Genomic DNA, 14893 nt, shown 5'->3' on the forward strand with positions numbered 1-14893 from the left:
TAAGACCCTGTGTCAAAAATAATAATAATTAATTTAAAATACAACAGCTTTAAGTAGCCAAACATGGTGGCACATACCAATAATCCCACCAACAGAAGGCTATAAAGCAGGAGGATCACTATGGGTTCCAGGCAACCCTTTGTTACATATATTGAGCTCAAGGCCAACCTGAACTACACAGCAAAACCAATGGGGAGGGAAGGGGAGCAGGAAGGGAAAGGAGGAAGGGGGAGCGAAGGGGAGGGGAAAGAAGGGGAGGAGGGGGTGTGACAGGACAGGGCAGGAGCAAGCAAACAAACAACCACAACTATTTTCCATAACAGCTGTAACATCTAACATTCCCACTAATGTGGGATGTAGTTGAGAGATAGAATGTTTGCCTGCCAGTTTCTTCACATCTTTACTAACACTGGGCATATCAATCTTCTCATTTTAGTCATTATAGTGGGTGCAGAGAGAGAATGGGCTGGAGAGATGGCTCAGTGGTCTAAAGCACCTACTTAGAACAAGTTCAGCGAAGCACAGGGACCAGCGGTTCGATCCCCCAGCACCACATGCCAGCCAGCCCGCCCCCTGGTGGGCTGAGCTGGCCACACACACACACACCTCTCTCTCTCTCTCTCTCTCTCTCTCTCTCTCTCTCTCTCTCTCTCTCTCTCTAATAAATAAAAAAAATTAAAATAAATAAATAAATAAATAAACTTAGATTATAGTGGGTGCAGAGTATTACCTCATTGTGGTATCTCATATCTAATGATCAATGGTAATGGTAGTGGTAGCATATTTTTTAGAATTTATTAGCCAGGCATGATACCACATGCCTGTAATCCCAGCACTCAAGAGGCTGGGAGAGGAGGATCTCCATGAGTTTGAGGCAGGGCTAGGCAACATAAGCAAGTTCAAGGCCAGTCTGCACTACACAAGACCCTGTTGAAAGAAAGACAGAGAGACAGAGACAGAGACACAGACAGAGAGACAGAGAGACAGAGAGAGACTGAGACAGAGAGAGAGATTATTACCATGGAGGTATAGTAGTTATTGAAATCTTTTGCCCATTTATTTTTGTTTTCTTACTATTGAGATGTAAGAGTTCTTTACATATTCTAGACACAAGTCCTTTATCATCTATGTGATTTATAAATGTTTTATTCTCTGGTGAGCATCTTTATTTTCTTGATACTGTCTTTTGAAGAGGAAAACTTTAAATATGATAAAGGCCAAGTGTCTCTTTTTACTATTATATATAATTTTGGTAACAGCGAAAAAGCTCTTTTTAAGGTCCAACATGGGCAACACAGCAGGACCTCACCAGACAGGGCGAAGGAGTAGAGAAGACAGGTACAGAGAAAGATGAACTCAAAGATTATCTCCTATGTGGTAAAATCTGAGGTTCTTTTTGCATATAGATATCCAACTGTTCTAGAACTCATGTTGAAAAGATAGCCTTTCCTTCCACTGAATTATCTTGGCACATATGTCAAAAATCAATTAACCAGAAATGTGTGGGTTTATTTTCACACTTTCTATTCTATCCTTTGATTCCCAAGTCTATCCTTGTACCAATTCCACACTGTTCTAATTACTAAGTCATTGAGGCACTGAATGTTGAGATTATTTTTGAAAAAGGTAGGAGCACTTCCTCTACAAATATTAAAACTTTCTATAAAGCTTCTGTAACTAAGTGTGGCACTAGACTAAGAAAATAAATCAATGGAACAGAATAGAAAGCCTTTATTATTAAGAAGAAAGTGAACTGTCAATTACTAGTACTAAAAACATCAGTCAATCATACCAGAAAAAATTAACTTTAACTCCTACCTTACAGCACATACACTAATCGGTTATGTATAAGCAGATGACAAAAAGGTATATAACAATTTTAGACATTTCCAAAAAATAAGAACAGACAGTAATTTCATGACCATAGGGCAGACAATAGATTTCTCTAAAATAGTGCTGTCTTTCTGAAACTCTGTATACACTGCTCAGACTGGGAAAAAAACTCACAATCTTCCTGCCTCAGCCTCCAGAACAGCTGGCATTATAGGCCTGCACCATCAAGACTGGCTGGGAAGAATTTTCAAATAAGATATATAAAGTACTAATCAGAGCTAGACTTGGTGGTATATGCCTGTAATTCCAGCACTCAGGGAGGCTGAGGCAGAAGGATTGGGAGTTTTTTCCCAGTTTGAGCAAGAACCCTGTGAACTGGAGACCAACTTGGGCTACATAGTGAGTGCAGGACCATATGGCAAGACTACATAGCAAGATGCTGTCTAAAAATAAATAAATAAATAGCACTAACCATAAAGGTAAATATTGATTGGAATACACAATTATTTAAAATTTCTTTAAAAAAAAAATACCATGAAGAAAAAGCCAAAATAGAAAACTACAAGGATAGAAATATTTGTAACACAAATAACCAGAGGACTCATACCAAAAATATGTAGGGAACTCCTATAAATTAAATAGAAAAATAAGCAAAATTGAGCAAAATATTTAAATAAGCATTTTACAAAAATCCTAATGATCAAGATATAAAGATATTCTAGTTCATTAATTAGTGAAATACAAATTAAAACTATGAGATTGCACTATTAATCTATCAGAATGACTAAAATTAATAGCACTAACAATACCAAGTGTTGGCCAAATATATGGAAAAAAGGAACTCCTGAGTATTGTTCTTTGGACTGTAAGTTTATACACCACTCAATAATACTGTTTGGTGAGTGAGGATGAAAATCGTATGTATACACATTTCTGAACCATAACTTTCACTGCTGGCTATATGCACATCAGGAAATATATACACAAAATACTAGTACAACAATGGTCATAGTGATATACTTCATAAGAACCCCAAACTAGAAACAATATAGCCATGAATAATATAATTATTCATGGGTATATTTCTACAACAGAATACAGCAACGAAAATGAACAAATTTCACTAAACGCAGTAAATATAATTACCACAAATAAAATACTGAATCAGAGACATAAGGCATAAAGGAATATATAAAAATATTGCGTTCAGGGGGCCGGGGAGATGGCTCAGTAGAATATGTGCTTGCCTGGCAAGCACAAGGGCCTGAGTTCAATCCCCGGTTCTGCAAAAAAAAAAAAAAAAAAAATTGTGTTCAGGAACATAAAGCTGGAAAACAGACAAAACTAAATTAAAACTAAAGGGTCTATTATACTCAGCCCCCTGTTTTCTGTAATGTTATTTTCTATTGTAATGGTCAACTATAACACAAAAACATTAAGTGAAAATTTCAGAAAGTTATTTAAAAATTAAATTTCAAACTGTTTTGAGTACAGTGATGAACTCTTAAGTCATTCACCCCATACACCCCAGTAAGTAAACCATTTCTTTGTGTAGTGAAACTAGGCTACATATTCTATTCACCCATTAGTCACTTAGCTAATTATCAGATCAACTGTCAAAGTATCACTCTATTTCGAATAGCAGTACTATATTCAAATAATCGTGTAATATGAGCAAAAATATTGCATAACAACCCCTATTGTCATTTATCTCATTTACTATCATCACATAAGACATTTGTATCAACCCACATTGTTATAAGAAGGGTAAGCACAGCTCAACATATTCTGACAGATTCAAAATAACTGAATGGAGACAAGAAGCAAAATACAACCTACCCAGGGCCTGGAATCTAGACAGCTGGAAAACTTAGCAAAAAGAAAATGTTGAACTCCAAAGACTAAGAAAGACCCACACAGGCTGGCTAAATAGCTCAGTGGACTAAAGCGCATGCTTAGGCAGGCACTGAGGTTCAATCCCCCAGAGCCCATGCCCACATCACCCTGAGACAGTCTGAGACAGGACATAGTGGCACAGGCCTATAATCCCAGCACTTGGGAGGCTTAAAACAGAAGGATCACTACAACTCCAATCTGTGTTGTGAGACCCCGTAGACCCTGTACTAAATACACTTAACAAAAAGAAAAAAAAAAGACCCACAGTAAAACTACAGGCCACAGAAAAACTAAAAACAACACAGAAAAGAACTATGAAGTCTAAAACACTAATCTTAGCTCTCAGGAAGGAGGTCCTTTGTCTCTCACACAAGGTAAGCCCAAAGAAGGTAAACACCTCCCCAAGAAACAACAAACCAACAGCACTGCCCCAAGAAAAGTCTATGGTTATGATAAACTACAAATACAGTAAAGGGCATTACTCTGAAATTTACTCCTTCCATATGACTCACTAGATTTAGAGAGAAAATTCACTGACACATCTGTCATACTTCAGAATGACACAATCAGAAGCCATTTAGGAAAAGGGTTTATTGTTTAACACTAAACTGCTGTGGGTGGGCTGGTGAGATGGCTCAGTGGTCTAAAAGCACCTACTTAGAACAAGCTTAACAAAGCACAAGGACCACAGTTCAATCCCCCTGCACCACATGCCAGCCAGCCCCGCCCCCTGGTGGGCTGAGCTGGCCACACACACACACATAAATAATATAATAAAAAAAATTAAAAAAAATAAATAAATAAAAATAAACTGCTGTGGGAATCAGAAGTCAGGGAGCAACTATACTACCAGGTCACTGGAGTCACTATGGTCACATACTACAGTGGGTAAGAGACGGTCACTAGAGACAGAATTGGCCAAGGGATGTACTAGTTACAGATCACCTGAGAAGTTTAAGCATCAGCAAGCTTAGAGTGTAAAGAACACAGTGGTCCCACTCTTTGTACTGAGAAGCCAGGCAGGCTGTGTGCTTTTCTGAGGGAGATGGGTTTCCATGTCCCAACATGATCAGGGATACTCAACTGAGAGTTACCATATCGTACGGTGTATGGACAGAGGTACTCCCTTCTCTCAGAGGCACAAAGGAGGCACCTTACCAACCCACAGATCATAAACCTAGTGGGAGGCAGAAGTGAACCTGAAGGACCAGGATATAGCTCAGCAGCACAGCACAGCACTTGCCTGGCAAGTGCAAGGTTCTGAGTTCAATTCTCAGTACCCAAAAAAAAAAAAAGTGAACTATGGAACAAGAGTTGGAGTGAATATAGCCCTTAGGTAGACATCACAACCTTGACTAGCCACTTTGTCGTTTGATTTTTGAGTTCTTTGTCTATAGCTTCTTCTACATCATTATCCCCACATCAGCTTTTGGTGAGTTAGGGCTGACAAGGGACATCTTGTTGCCTTGCTTTCCTATGTTTCTGTTGAGTTTACACTGTGGCCTGAATCAGTTAGGATCACTGCCATGGAGAGTTCTTTTGGTTTTTTGTTAGAATCTCTCTATGTCATACGTACTTACAGCTGGTTACATTTTGATAGTTACATCCCTCTTTATCTTAGCATACTTCACTGTGTTCTTAGTGTCCAACCTTCTTTTGGGGGCTTAAGTGGGAAAGGAGGGTCAGGAATGAAACAGTTTCTTGTTGTGATTCACTGTACCCTAACACCATCTGGCGGATTCCAATACCACAGGACCTAGGAAGAAACCACTCACATAGAGAATTTTTCTGTACTCAATTCATTTATGCTTTAGTTTAATTTTGGTATTTTGTTTGGAAATTATTTTTTGTTGTTCCTTTTTTCCCTACATTTTTCTCTTTGCTTTTTATTTTTATTTTTCTTCACTTTTTCTATTACTTTTATCTCACTTTTCTTTCTTCCCTCTCAACTTCTTTTGCTTTTTCAAATTTTAATTTTCACTTGTCCTTCCCCTCATCCCCTCTACTTTTATTATCACTATAAAGTATTATTAAATTATAGCTAATTAACTGACCATGCTATTATTGCTGAATTCTTTTCTATTGTTAACCGTGGCATAGTTGTTGCTTTTACTATATGTCAATTTAAAACATTTAAGAAGATACAAGATAAAGACAAAAGGTAAAGACATGAAAGATATGATAAAAGATATAAAATATAAAAGCCTAAGTGATCTCAGAGGATTTAACTAACAAATACAATTTCTATTGAGCTTAAAGAAGAAAGCAACAGGGTTGGAAAGATAGCTCAGTGGCATAAGCATCTGCCTGGCAAGCACAAGGTCCCAAGTTCGATCCCCAGCCAAAAAAAAAGACACAAACAAACAATAAATCAAGTTAAGCAAGAATTAGGAAGTATGAAAAAAAAAAAAAAAAATCAGGCCAGGCATGGTAGCACACGCCTATAATCCCAGGATGTGGGAGGCTGAGGCAGAAGGATGGTTGTGAATTCAAGACCAGCCTCCGCTACAAAGTGAGCTCAAGTCCAGCCTGAACTGCACAGCAAGACCCTGTCTCAAAAAAAATAAAAACAAAAGGAAGAAATTAAGTAGAAACACATGATTTGAAAAATTAAAAGGAAAGCACAGGTAGCAAACTTGACCAAGGTGAGAGCAGTGTCAGAAACACAAGATGGATACAGCAGATCGTAAACTCAGTGATAACATAAAAATGACCAGACACCATATAAACTAGATCCAAACTCAGAATCACAGGAATACAGGAAAAAGTAAAAGATGGAGCAGAGAAATTTCCAAAACTAGGGTAAGAATTCAATATTCAAGTAGAAGAGGAATACACCACCCCAAATAGGTATGACCAGAAAAGAACCTCTCCATGACAGATGGTATAAATTCCAGAAATTTAATAGAATTAGAGAATACTAAAAAGTATTAGATAAGAAAAACAAAAGGGCAAAGTCCTAGTAATCCTAGATGATTACTAGGAAAATTCAGCCTCTCCAAAACCTGCAATTCAGAAATTGGAAACTAACAACTTGGCAAAGAAAAAAAAGAAAACATCACAAGGGATGAGAAGAAATTGAAAGAAAAAAATTAGATGCTACCAAGAAGGTGGAACACAATACAGAAAAGAAGAAAACACTCTGAACTCTTTCCCTAGCTTTTGCTGCCTGTGGGAGAAGAACCAGGCTTCCCAGAAGCAAGCTAAATTAAATATCCAGGACCAGGAAATCCAGGGAGAAAGAGCAGCAAAGCGTACTGCCTTTGTGAAGTAAATCCTTCCACAAAGCAGGTGACAGAGTTTACAAAGGTAGTGCCACCAGAGTGCTTGATCAAGCACCATTTCAAGAAGGCATTGAATATTTAAATCAGGTACTAAGAACAACTAAAAACAACATCATTTCAGTGTTACCTTCTTCTGTGAGCCTGTGAAAGACAGCCAGGGAAAACAGCTGTGGACAGAAACCAGGCTACAAAGAGATCTACTTACACACCTATAATATTTAAATGATGGAACTTAACAAAAAAAGGTGATACAGATGAATGTCCATTTGGTATCTGTGTATTCAAAGTGGTTAGGATAGATATACAGTTACACTCTCTTAATGAATAGAGGGATTTGTTCTAATGGTGTTTGTAAATAGGATACCATGTCCGCATCTTGTACAGCAAATAACCACTAGGAAGAATGTATGCAATGTGCTAATTATTGAAACTGTCCTACCAATTTGGTTTGAAACTGTCTCATTGCTAATTGTTTCTTAATAAAATTATAGGGGGAAAAAAAGAGATTTACTAAGAAATTTAAACACAGAACAAGAAGAACACCAGACTCACACTCCAATGACACAATGCAAACCTGGTGTGAGCTGTCAGAAACATCTGGATCTGAAAGTACCTGCTGGCATTAAGTACTTGAACCCTCGCCCTGCTGCCTACATCCAGCACAGATCTGAGGTCTGTTGGCCTTCCTTATCCAACACAAGCAAGGATACATCTCACCCTGGGCACTGCCACAACCTGGGGTAGAGTGACTGGAATATGAGGCACACCTCACAAACCCACAGGCTGTAAGGCAAGGCAGAGAAAACTGAGACTTCCTAGAATCCAAAACAGTGGATCCTAGAGGAGGAAAAAAAAAGACCCACAGAGAAAAAAGCATGTTTTTCTTTGTTTCTGGACTCATATTCTTCTATTTCTCTTTTTTTTAAAAAAAAAAAAATTGTTTCTCGAGGGCCGGCCAGACAGACAGCTCAGCAAACTAAAGCGCCTGCTTAGGCAGAGTGCAGCAGCCAGGGTTCAGCATGCAGTGCCAGCCCCACCCCCAGGGCAAGCTGAGACCAGGACTGAGACTGGGCGTGGTGGCGTGCGCCTGTAATCCCAGCTCCTGGGAGGCTGAAAACAGGAGAATCACTATAGGTCCGATCTACATAGTGAGACCCTGTATACCCTATAGACCCTGTACTAAATACATTTTTTAAAAAGTTTTTTAAGAAATTGTTTCTCTTTTTTCTTTTCATTTTTCCTTTTAATTTTTATATGTTCTATTCTCCATATTATTTTTCTCCCTTCTTTTATATTTCCCATTTTTTGGTTAACTTTATCTAATTCTGTAAATATCCTTCTACTCCATAATAAGATCATTTGTCTAGCTTTTTTCCTTCTCATCTACCATTGTTTAATTTTTATGCATTCTCCCATTCCCAAAGCCCTATACTATATAACAACAATAACAATTAAGCATAATCATTATATAGTAAATTCTACTTCACTACTACCAAATTCTTCCTTAGCATTCGTGGAGGAATGTCACATTTAATAGATATTTTCTGTATGTCATTATTTGGTTTGTCTTAGGGTTTACAATACCACAAACACAGATTTCTGGTTGAAGATTAAGGGTGGTACATTATGTCATGCCAATATATACTCTGTCTTGGATGACATTACTGTAGCTAACTTAACTGATATTGCCAGAGTCACACTGTTGCTGCTATTAATAAGTTTTCTCAGTATGCCAACACCCAGATTACCACTGAGACATTAACAGTACTGCAGTCCACTCCCAGAGAACTAGATAATGGGCCAATTAGACTGCACACATCACGCATACTAACAGAGTTCATGGATCTTGGAACAGCGACAAAGGACTAAACAGCCACACTTTGAGTGCATTGCTAAAAAACAGGCTAACTAAAAACACCTTCATATTAACAAAGTCTTTCAAATAAGCAACTGTGTAGCCTAAGCACAAAAGAAAACAAAACAAAAAACAAGAAAACGAGAAAAAAAACAAGAAAACACAGCTGAATAATATGCAAGGATGAAAGAGCAATTAAAAACAGATCAAGGCAGCCTCAGGTTGCTGGAGTTCGAACCTCACAACTCTTCCGCTGGCCAAAAGTGCCCTGAAGGCATTCGAGGAACAAAAAAAAAAACAGATCAAGAAGGAGTTCGGCGGGCTCACAGAAAATATAACTGATCAGATAGTGGGGGAAATAGAATTTAAAAATCAGCTAAGAGAAGACTAATAAAAAGCTAGCTGAGCTAAACAAAATGAAACAAAATATTGCTGATTAGGTTAGTAAAGAACTGGAGTCCACAAAAAGGTTCCAAATAAAAATCCAGATTAAAAATTATATAGTCATTTTTGGGAGCAGCTGTGAGGCCCACACATATGTGGCAGGAGAAGAGACGCAGCCCCCTGGTCCCCACACTGTGGGCCACACCAGAATGATGTCACAGGCCTTGGGCTGGTACACACATGACTGTCTCATTGGTCAGCTTGTATTACTTCTCAGGGGGATCTTTGATTACAATAATGCAAAGAAGGGCACTGATATAGCAGATCTGATGTTACCATATTAAAATTCCTTATAGAAAAATTAAAATGGTATAAGAAAATTGTAATACAGCTATGTTGGGGTATAGCAGTTTTAAATGATTACATGCACCAAATCTTCATGTTAAAAATTTAGAGAATTATTGCTATACTACTCATAAATTTCTTTTAATGTAATAAAATTAGTGTAATAATTTTAATTGGTATGAGTGATATTACTATTTCTATTTGTACAAGAATTATTCAAATTCAAGCAACTACCTAGATTCAGTGCTTTTTTTAACTTTTAATTGTGTGAGTAAAAAGACTAATGAAAGAGATCAGATCCATGCAAGCCACAGATAGGGCACTCATGCATGCTTCAAACCAATGGGAATGTGTTAAGTCACCAATCTGATACTTAAGGTCTCTCCAAGTGTGTGATCCTCACCAATTTGCCTGTGACACAGGTCTGAAGAAGCACACACACACACCCTTCTGCATGTACAGGGCCTGGGGGCACAGAGATCTGTGGATCACAAGCAGAGAACAAAGCTGACAGTGAGATTGTAAAGTGTGGGCCTCAGAACCACATCTACACCGTAGTCCTTTAACCCAGAATGTTATGAGTTAGACAAAAGCTTACACATAATCAGATTCACTAAATTTAAGGTCATAAACTGCAAAGTGCCCCAAGATGTCCTGCAGAAATTGTTAAGAAAACCACTTGCAAGAAAGAAGATAAGCAGTTACTGGGAGCTATCATGCCAAGACTTGACACTGTATCATTCTTTTAATACATGATACTCTTTTGTTGGTTTAAACCATGAACTAAAAATAAATAAATAAAAAATAAACCATGAATTACATTTATCCTATTATAGACAACACAAGTGATAGCATGTACCAATGTCCTCAGTGACTTCTATACAATAGGGGTCACAGAACATGACAATATGCTGATATTTCTTGGATTCAGCAATAAAATGATGGCAGAGAAAGGGATAAAATGATGCCCCTAATTATATGAGGTTCTAAAGATGCAGTAAAGGAAATAGGAAAACCTGTAACAAGTACCCAAACAGTATCAAAGCCCTGGACTGTTCTCGAAGGAGTTGCTACAATTGTCTGCCAACCCAATGTTCATCACGCCAGACAATGAAGTTATCAGGAGATATGATTCTGTTGACAAAACACCCCATCAAGCTGGGCATGGTGGCACATGTCTGTAATCCCAGCACTTGGGAAGCTGAGGCAGAGGACTTCCATGAGTTCCAGGCCAGCCTAGTCTACAATAGTAAGTTCAAAGTCAGGCTGAACTACTTAGTAAGACCCTGTCTCAAAAAAATAATAAAATAAAAAATAAAGAAGCTGTCAAGAAGGGGAGGAGGCCAGGGATACAGCCCAGCAGCATAAGCACCTGCCTGGCAAGTGCAAGGTCCCAAGTTCAATCCCTGGTACTGAAAAAAAAAAAAGTGGGGAACACAAGAGGCTATCACTAACCATCAGTCGCTAGATATTCCTGAAAAGTTGAACAAAATTAAGCTAGTGGTGCCACAAGAAGATATGGCGTTATCATACCAAGATCCAACGAGAATATGGCACAGCTAAACGTAACAGCTACAGAACTCATGCACAAATTCAATGTCCACACAGTCACCAACAGTACAGACTTTGGGATTTTGAACCACAGATCCTGGCCAAGTAACAAAAAAACAGGTGTAGTTTGTGATTCACAACCTTCCCAAGCTAGTAAAGATAACTACTGTGAACAAGGCCTGTGAAGACATGCTCAGCCTGATGCATATTCATGACTTCAGACAACAGGCCTAATCTGTTCACTGTGTGAGCAAACAGCTTGCTTTTGTGTAGATAAAAAGTCACCCCAAAACAACAGAGGTCACCAAGCATGTGTTACTGGGACAGAAGTGTTATTGAACTATCAGAATCATAGACAAGTCACAAATCATCAAAGTTACACCATAAGCGGCCCCTCAAAGCATGAATCCCAGGGACCAGGTGAAATAGCTCAGTAGAATAAGCACTTGCCTGGCAAGCGCAGGGTCCTGAGTTCAACACCCAGTAACGCAAAGAATAAAATAAAATAAAAAGCATGAATCTCAGGACAGAATGGCCAACAGCCTGCAGAGCAACATGCCCAAGTTTTATTGTGACTACTACAACACATATCTCACCCTTGATTCTCCATCTGTGAGAAAGACATGCTGCAGTGGTGGGAAACATAAAGGCAACGTCAAAGACTACTGTCAGAAATGGATGAAAAAGTAGGCTTGGAGCTTGATTGACAAAAAAAAAAAAAAAAAAAAAACCACCAGCTACATTTCAACAAGAAAGGATGTCTCTTACTCCATTCCTTCCTCCCTCCTTCAGCAGGGGTAACGATCCCACCTCCACCCAGTCTCCCAGGTCCTTCTCACCCTGACATCATGCCAAACTACTGTTTGATTCTGTTTTTAAATACATGCCTTTTATCATCACTTCAATTAAAGACCATAAACAACAAAAATCTCATTGTGTTAACACTTCTGTTGACCTCAGGCCAGTATGTGAGTAGATTCAATTAATAAAATTAAATCCATGGCCTTTTCCTGTTATACTAACTGAAATGCACCTAATCCTAAGGCACCTTCTTAACTGAGGGTTATACTGTTATCCAATACTATTGATTCACTTTGAATCTTTAGGCACCTATCTCTTGCTATGTAGGCTCTTCCTATAGGTGCTTTCAAACAGCACACATTACTAAGAATAGCATCACATAGCAATCTGTTTCTTTGTATTTTGTGTAATTTATCCCATCAATCTGGTCTCTCTTTCTTTCTCTCTCTCTCTCTCTCTCTCTCTCTCTCTCTCTCTCTCTCTCGTCCTGAACAGTATTCTTTCTTTCTTTTTTTGTTTGTTTGACTTTTGGTTTTTGGTTTTTAATGTATTTAGTACAGGGTTTACAGGGTCTTACTATGTGGATCGGACTTGTAGTGATCCTCCTGTTTACAGCCTCCCAAGCATTGGGATTACAGGTGCACGACACCACATCCAGTCTCAGTGACAATCTCAGCGTGACCCTGGGGCAGGGCCAGCACAGCAGGCTGGCAATTGAATCCCCGGGCCCTGTGTCTGCTCAGCTTTAATCTGCTGAGCTATCTGGTCAGCCTCTGGACAGTATTCTTGAAAAGACAAAATGAGTGACATGATAGACTCCCATAGTAAGAGTGTTGCATGATTCCCTTGCATCTTTAATTTATAAAGTCTAGGCTGTGTGGGACAGCTCACACCTGTAATCTCAGCACATAGGAACCTGACGCAGGAGGATCACTACAATTTCAAGGACAGCCTGGGATACAAAGTGAGTTCAAGCCATCCTGAACTGTATAGCAAAACCCTGTCTCAAAGGAACAAAAATTTTAAAAATTAAAAAAATATAAAAAGGCAAGTCTAATAATTTAAGAACACCTCTTTGACCAGACAGGATACTCCCCCAATAGTGCACTCAGCTAAACAAGTACAATGTACCTCCAAACTTAAAACCTGTATCTAAATAAATACTTAATTTTCAATTGTTCTTGTAAAAAAATAAAAATTATATAGAAGGTGACCAGTGTGAGGATAGAGTACTCAGAGATATCTTAAAAACAAGAGAATATCAAAAACTGATTTAATGATGAAAAAAGACTAATCTAGGATTGGCTGGTGTAAGTGCAAAATCTGAGGGCAAAACAAAGGACATAAAACACCTTTGTACAGAACAGAAAAAACTTTCCAAATATTGGGGAAAAAATAAACCATACACTTAAGTAATACAAATAGCCATTAAAAAAGAGAGAGACCTCTCCACATCACATATTCAAAATAGCAGAGATCTAAGACAGGGACAGAATCCTAAAAGCCCTTAGAAAAAAGCAACAAATCACTTATAAAGGTAAACCACTACAATTAAAGCGAACTTCTCAATACAAACCTTAAAGACCAAGAGAGCTCCAACCCAGGCTGATACATCCTATAAAAAACTTCTTTCAAAATTAATGGACATGAGGGAACTACCTGCTTGCCCCCCCCCCCCCCCGTCCCTCTCTCGGGACAGGAGCTTTCTTTCTCTCGATAAATATATTCTGCTCATAAAAAAAAAAAAAATTAATGGACAGGGCTGGACAGATAGCTCAGTGGACTGAAGCGCCTGCTTAGGCAGAGTGCAGCAGCCAGGGTTCGATCCTGGCATGCCATGCTGATCCTGCCCCTGGAGCATGCTGAGATGGCAATTATGGTAGCGTGCATCTATAATCCACTAGGGAGGCTGAAAACAGGGGGGTCACTACAAGTCCAATCTGTGTAGTGAGACCCTGCATACCCTGTAGAACCTATAAAAAAAAAAAATTAATGGACAGTGGACTGGGGAGATAGCTCAGTGGTCTAAGCACCTATGTGGCAAGCACAAGGACCAAGGCTTGATTCCAGATACCACACTCCATGCTAGCTGTGGAAACCAGGCACACCGTGCTGGCTACAGAAACTGGACATGACGGCACACATCTGTAGTCTCAGCACTGAGGAGGCTAAGACAGGAGGATCACTACAAATACAAGCTGCATAGGAGACTCTGTACCAAATAAGTAAATAAATACATAAATAAATAAACAGATTTTTAAAAATCAGTGGATAAAAATAAACCAATGAATGGATAAAGAAGCTGTGGGGTTTTTTTTAGACATTTCTAGCTAAACGGATACACCTTCATACAATACTTAATTGGGTATGCATTTAAATACTGAATTCTCTGGTGTGAGAAACAAAAGTTGTAAGAAACAGAATGTATAATAGTGAGCCAAGCATGGTGGCCCACACCTGTAATCCCAGCACTTACGAGGCTGAGGCAGGAGAATCACTGACTGCAAGGCCAGCCTGAATTGTATATTTTAACCTTCTCTCAAAAATACAATCTTAGGGCCAGCCAGATAGCTCAGTGGACTAAAGCGCCTGCTTAGGCAGAGCACAATGGACAGGGTTTGATCCCCAGCTTGTCCTGCTGGCCCCACCCCTGTGGCGTGCTGAGGCAGTGTGATTGAGACTGGGTGTGGTGGTGGCATGCACCTGTAATACCAGCACTTGGGAGGCTAAAAACAGGAGAATCACTAGTAAAACCCTGTAGACTTTATACTAAATACATTTAAAAAAATAATAATAATAATAGGACAAATAGCTCAGTGGATTAAAGTGCCTGCAAGCAGGAGCAGGGGTCAGGGGTTGGATCCCCGGGCTTGCCTCCAGGGCATGCTGAGATGACAACTGAGACTGGGCATGGTAGCATGTGCCTGTAATCCCAGCTCTTAGG

General features: G+C 39.0%; 1 protein-coding gene and 1 pseudogene across 1 annotated transcript in view; one reads left to right on the forward strand and one right to left on the reverse strand.

Annotated features, from left to right (window-relative positions):
* The window catches only part of Erc1 (ELKS/RAB6-interacting/CAST family member 1), a 561464-nt gene that overhangs the window by 536594 nt on the left and 9977 nt on the right, over positions 1–14893 (reverse strand). The gene's annotated exons all lie outside the window — the stretch shown is intronic.
* The window catches only part of LOC101572302, a 41871-nt pseudogene that overhangs the window by 17197 nt on the left and 9781 nt on the right, over positions 1–14893 (forward strand).

The sequence above is a fragment of the Octodon degus genome, unplaced genomic scaffold (genome assembly GCF_000260255.1).
Source record: "Octodon degus isolate 3935 unplaced genomic scaffold, OctDeg1.0 scaffold00104, whole genome shotgun sequence".
In the NCBI taxonomy this organism is placed as follows: domain Eukaryota; kingdom Metazoa; phylum Chordata; class Mammalia; order Rodentia; family Octodontidae; genus Octodon; species Octodon degus.